The sequence below is a fragment of the Eptatretus burgeri genome, chromosome 8 (assembly GCF_056783735.1).
Source record: "Eptatretus burgeri isolate ZD-2024b chromosome 8, Ebu_testis_v1, whole genome shotgun sequence".
Classification (NCBI taxonomy): Eukaryota; Metazoa; Chordata; class Myxini; order Myxiniformes; family Myxinidae; genus Eptatretus; species Eptatretus burgeri.
In genome coordinates, this window is record NC_140968.1 from 65,781,000 (window position 1) to 65,787,757 (window position 6,758).

At 43.0% G+C, this 6,758-nt stretch overlaps 1 protein-coding gene across 1 annotated transcript in view; it reads right to left on the reverse strand.

The window, feature by feature from the left end:
- STX17 (syntaxin 17) overlaps positions 1-6,758 on the reverse strand; it is a 41,309-nt gene extending 34,551 nt beyond the window's left edge. The window contains exon 1 of the mRNA XM_085892349.1: positions 6,707-6,758. The gene's annotated coding sequence lies outside the window, so the exon portion shown is untranslated. The remainder of the gene's footprint in view (positions 1-6,706) is intronic.

Consider the following 6,758-nt stretch of genomic DNA (forward strand, 5'->3'; position numbering starts at 1 on the left):
GAACAGGTGTGTATTTACCCTTAGGAGAGCCAGGAAACATCTTTCCAATCTCAAGTCTGAACTCTCAAACCTGTCACCCTCCTTGAAATCCTGGTGGCATCTGGTTAAGTCCGTTTCTGGTGTATGGTCCATGTTCCCCCTTCTTCCCTTCCCTTACCTCAAATGGCTGCACGTGAAAAGGCTGAATGCCTAAACTGTGTTTGCTTCTAAATCTTGTGTCCCAAAACCATCGCTTTCTGTACCCACCTTAACCAGTCATACCCAGCTGTTCCTCGACTGTCCTTTTCTCCTGACAAGGTGGCGAGCTTGCTGTCAAACCTCGACTCAGATTATGTAACCTTTCCAGATGGCATCAGCCCTCATGTCCTAAAAACCTGCTCTGCTGCTCTTGCTCACCCTCTCATTTACTCAAGGTTATCCATCTTCTGCTTGGAAATCAGCAAACATTACCACTATGCATAAAAAAGGCACACAAACTGAACTCTGCCAGTGGAATTCCTGGGGGTGAGGGGGAGTGAGGGCAGTGCATGGAAAGTGAGGATCGAGTTTTTGATGAAGAGAGCAACTCCGTCAGGACGAGGCTCAGGTCTGTCAGACCGGAGGAGGGAGTAACCAAGGAGAGACACAAGGGAGTCAGAGACGTCTTGAAGGAGGAAAGTTTCTATTAAGCAGATTATGTCTGGTTAGTCAGTGGTAACCTGTGTGGAGTCAGGTTAGAGCAAAGGCCCTGGATGTTTGAGGTACACACTGTTAAGGGGAGGAGGCTTTGGATGCAGGGGAGGGGGAGGGTAGAACAAGGGAGGAGGGGGAGAGGAAGGGAGAGTTGTTGACAAAGTGTGGGGGATTGCAGAAAGAGCGAGGGGAGAGGGCCGGATGAGTAGGAGGAGGATGAGGAGGAGGAGGAGGGCAACAAAAAGCTCAGTGGTGATGGAATGAGGCACATTGGGGATTAATAAGAGAGGGGGCAGAGGGAAATCAAAGATTAAAGGAGATGGAGAAATGAGTTGGAAGAGAGAGGGTGGGTGAAGGAGGAAACTTTGTGGATGTGAGGACGGGGGGGAATTTGAGAAGGAGGAGTGAGGGGGAGACTGTAGGGAGAAGGGTGAGAGGGGAGAGTTGAGGCAGAAGGTTGAGGGGGGAGTTTTTGAGAAAGGTGAGAGCGAAGATCGGAGAGGGAAAAGAGTGAAGGTTGCATTGAGAGGAAGGAGTGAAAATGAAGCTTTGAGAGGGAGAGGAGACAATGAGAGCAAGCATGGCCATGGGGCAGGAGGGCGAGTGGAGAGGTGGGGAGAGGAGAAGGATGAGACATGGTCGAGATTTGGTAAAGAAGGGAGCAGGCAGGAGGAGGCACAATATTTGAGGGGTTCGGAAAAGGGGGAGGGGTGATAAGAGGAAAGAAAGGACATGTTTGAGATGTTGAGGAGTGCACTGATTGGGAGAGCAAGATATCAGTAAGGTTAGAACGGAGCCCACAGATGGTAGAACACCACACAGTTTGGGACACCAGAGGAGGAGCTGATAGTAAAGAGGTGCCAAGAGAGGAGGTAGAATGAGGGGCAAAATGGGAGGGGTAAGGAGAGGGTATAACAGCTGAGGAGTGAGGAGGAGATAGATTTAAAGAGGTGGGGTAAATTGGCAGTGAAGTTGGAAAAAAAGAATTGATGGAATATGAACATGCATTGCAAAATGGGATTTAAATTTTGTTTTTAAGTCAGATACGTTTAAAGATGTTACGGGAAGGATGCAATAAAGGAGAACTAAGAGAATGGAGAAAAGAAACGTTGCAACAGTCAGACTTTCTTGACCCTGAATGAAGGAAAGGTCAAATTGAAAAAGTATTTTGAAGAAGAATAGTGATGATGGAAGGTCTTCAACATTAGGTTCCAGAGAACTCGTATTTTTGCATCTCTATGATGCAGTTACTTAGCAAAAGCCTCCTGTACCTGGGTAATACCCTGCACCTCTCCTTTAGATGAGGGATTTCAACTGTATACCTGACAGAAACTGCACAACTTCCAGTTTATGGACTGTGGCATTCACCGACATTTTGGCTTCACCAAAAGGCAACTGGATCTCGGGATTCATCCATCATGTCACAAATTTACTGAGAAATCCAATAAATAAGATTCATTGGATGTCTGTCCATCTCTGTCTGTTCACGTTTTTTTGCATGGACTGCTGGACTGACAACCACCAAATTTGGCACACAGCCCAAGTCCCATCCTGGGATTGTCCTAAGGGTATTTTCATCCACCACCTGAGCCTTTTAAGATCACTATTCTGGCTTTTACATTTATATGCAATCTTATTGGTTGACAGATATCACGTGACATATAACACGGCAAAGGCGAGCACACCTAATTACTCGAGCTGTGTCTTCCACCCATTGGCCCATTGCACAGCTGGCCTGACTCCACACACAATTGGAACCCAACTAAATAAATAATGCGTTCACCGTTTTCGTGCTGCGGTAAGGCAAGACTATCTGCTACGGTTAGTGGTGTACAGTACATTCCTATTCGCAATCGCCACGCCATGCCCATCCCTTGAAGATGTATAGTTTAAAAAATAGCGTCGTATAACTCTGTAAAGGATCGATTTGGTTTGAGAAATGGAACTTTACAATTGTTCATGCTTTCTGCTGCCTTCACGGCTTCCATCTCTCCTGCTTCTCTCCTGAGGGGCTCTCCTGCTTCTCCCACTTCTCAGTACCCCCCGCAACCCCCACCACCCCACCCAGGCAATGCTGGGTAACCCTGCTAGTGCAAGCCACAGCAATACTTTGAAATATAAATTTACTACTTACTACATTTGAGTTTATTGCATACAAAAAGCTCGATAACGTTACATGAAGTTTTATAGCTTTTCTGTGAGAAGCACTGATGTGTTTCATGAAAAACACAAATTTAACAAATTTCCTGAGAATTAGGGGTGAGGTATTATTTTTAGCTATTGTTCAGTTACATGACCGGATATTCCAATTGTTTTAACTTTGCAATGAGGCACCTTGATTGGCGCAAATTCTGATATCCCGATCGGGTAGTTTGGTTACTACCTTGGAAGGCTTCAATAAAATACTGGAGTAAATTTACCAAAATTTGAAAACGCAAAAATGCAGGAAAAAAATCTCCATTTTAAGAACGTTTTCTTGCATTGTGTCCAGTAGATACAGTCGTGGCCAAAAATATTGGCACCCTTGCACATTTTTCAAATAATGCACCATTTCTTCCAGAAGAATTGTTGAAATTAAAAAATATTTTGTTATCCACATATTTCTTTGGTTTGAAGTGGAACAATACAAAAAAAGCTGAAAAAAAAAAACTCCTAAATCTCAGCTTTTCCCAAACAGAAATCCGAAAAATGGTCCGGACAATATTACTGGCACCTTTTAGAAGTCGCTAGAAATAATTAGATTTCAAGCAGGTGATTCTCATTTCGTTTGGAATTGAAGGTGCCTGCAATATAAAAATCACTCATTCAACCAGTTTGAATGGAGAAAAGGAGTCATTCTGCTGTTTTGTGTCACTGTGTGTACCGCAATGAACATGGAGAAAAGAAAGAAAACCAGAGAATTGTCTGAGGGCAGAGAAGGCTGAAGCCAAGCATCGACAATCTCAAGGCTACAAGTCCATCTGCAAAGACCTCAATGTTCCTGTGTTCACCGTACGCAATGTTATCAGGAAGTTTAAAGGCCATGGTACTGTACTGCAGCCAACCTCCCTGAACGTGGCCACAAAAGAAAACTTGATCGAAGATTGCAGCGAAGGATTGTTCGAATAGTGGAGAAATCACCTCGACCAACTGCTGAACAGATTCAAGCTGACCTTCAGACACCAAGTACGACAGTTTCAATTCGCACCATCCATCACAAACTCAATGAAAGGGGGTTCCATGGTAGGAGACCCAGGAGGACCCTACTGCTGAGAGAGACATAAGAAAGCCCGGCTGGAGTTTGCCAAAACACACCTGAACAAGCTAAAATCCTTTTTGGAGAATGTCCTGTGGACAGATGGGACCAAATTATAGGTTTTTTGTAAAGCACATCATCTCTATATTTACAAAAAACAAAATGAAGCCTTCAAAGAAAAGAACACCTTCCCTACAGTCAAACATGGAGGAGGTTCAATGATGTTTTGGGGTTGCTGTGCTGCCTCTGACACGGGGTGCCTTGAATGTGTGCATCCATCCATCCATTGAGACCATACTCTGTGCAGAGCGTTGGTGCTGCTTAGGCAGTCTCCTTGGCTATTACGTACAATCCTGGACGGGTCGCCACTCCGACACAGGATACCAGCAAGCTGGCACTCATTTTACCGACCTAGGTAGGATGACAGGCTGAGTCAATAAGCTCATGAATATGAAAAAAGTGAATAATTATAAAAAAACGTGCATGTAAATAAAAATTTATTTTAATATGAAGCCATGGGTGTTAGATAAAATTATTCGGTCAGTAGACACATCTTATATGAGGCAATCTTCAGAAAAAAAACTGAAGATCCTAAACCCCTAGCCACATGGTCAAACCAGGGGACAAAATTGGTCCATTTTGGAGCCCTCGGAGGCAAGGGCTCATGGTAAAACTTTTATCATTCATCACCTAACTGTATTATCCCAACAAAAATGTATCTATGGATAGATAATGACCCTATAATCACTGTGTTATGAGGAAAAAAAATTCTAAGTTGTTCCATATTTTCAGGAGGGCTCCTATAGTTTCACCTTATTTTAGCTCGTTTTGGCCAAAAAGCCATTTTTAGCTTCCTATAGAGTGAGAAATATGCATCCCAGAGGCTATCTGATGCCATAATTGAAAAATTTGGATGACAATTAGTAAATATTTGCAATATTAACTTTCTAGAGGAGTTCATTATAAAATTATAAGCCCCTGAAGTTGAAAAAAAAATGCGTTTTCACATTTGGCAATTTTAGGGCCAAATTTGAAAGGTCTCTTGAGATAGATTTTTTTTTTAACTATGAGGAATTGAAAGCTAATCTTTTGCATGGTGGGTAGAACCATATAGCTCTACATTTAAGAATTTTTCCAGCAAAATCTGAAGAGGTGACCTGGGGAGGTTTTTGAAATTTAGGTGAGTTGGCATGGAATGACCCCCCCCAATACATTTTTTAGATTCTTGCCGTTTTTTTTTTTTGGCCCCATCTCTCAATGATGAAGAATCCTTTTAAAAATTAAATAATTCTCATATCCAGATCTGGATTCAAATCTTCACTAAAGTTGAACTAATTTGTCCTTGCCACACAACCAACCCGCCCACCAAGTTTTGCCCGAATCAGTCTAAAACTTTTTGAAATGTCGTGCTATAAATCGTTTTTGGCCCTATCTCTCAATGGTGAAGAATCACTTTTTAAAATTCTAGTAATCGGATCCAGATCTTCACCAAAATCGGGTGGACACGAGGTATTGTTGTTCCCATCGGCAAGGCATCAATGATTACGAGTGTATACCGCCTTTCAGCGGGTCATTAAGCCTGCTGTCCTGCTCACGAAGAGAGTGGACTTCCTTCCCAGACTACCCAGAATAAGAACAACATTCTCTGCCCAGAGACCGATTCAGCAGCACCAACGCTCCAGAAACGGACATGCACATTGGAACGGACGACAAGATCGCAGGATTTTTTTTCTTCTTTTTTTTTAACACGAAATAAGTGAAGAAGTTAGGTATTACTCGAAAAATAATTCGTGATTTAGGGGTTTAAAAACTATGAAAAAAACGAGAGTAATTTGACGGCGCGCAGTCGACGGGAATGCCTCCGCTCTCCCGCACAAACACTTGAGTATTGACATATTTGACCCTTGACCTTTATTACATCTGGCCCAAAATCCAATCGGTTAATTGCCCTGTCTGACTTTACCTTTGTACCAAGTTTTATGAAGTTCTGTCCAATATTTGAGTTAGGGCGTAAACAGTAACATTTCAAAGTTTGACCTTGACCTTTATCACATCTGGCCCAAAATCTAATCACTTAATTGCCCTGTCTCACTTTACCTTTTCACCAAGTTTGATGAAATTCTATAATTTGCTTCTTGAGTTATCGCGTAAACGAAAATACGGACGGACGGACGGAGGGACGGACGGAGGGACGGACGGAGGGACGGAGGGACGGACGGAGGGACGGACGGAGGGACGGAGGGACGGACGGACGGACGGACGGACGGACGGACGGACGGACGGACGGACGGACGACCCGGAAACATAATGTAAAAAAAAAGAAGTTTAACATTATAATTTACCGCAGTCGATGAAGAAGCCTTCCACCAGCGACCGTCTTGATGTATATTTCACCGAAAAAATAATGTGGAACATCGACCGAAATGCTGAGGTGGAAGTGAAAGGCCCGTCAACATCGATCTTTCACTCTTTTCTACAACTCGACCACTGTTCCAAATAAACACTTCCTCTTTTCTTCATAAAATATAAAGCGTAATGATATGGGCTCTCAAGGAACTGTGAAAACGAAAAGTCTGTGAACAAAAACTGCAAAAACAAAATACTGACAGACCACTGACCAATGACTGTGCGCAAAACAAACCGCACTACTTCTTGACTAACTTACTTCCCATCGTTCTTGCTTGCTTTAAATGTGACCACGTCATCAGATTAACTGTATTTATAAACGAGAAAGCGCTCGGAATAAATAAGGATACCGTTCTATTTCTATATGAAGTTAAAAGGAAAAAAAAAAAAAACCTTTGATCGACCGCGGAAACCCAGGCATATCTAACACAATCTACACCGCCAT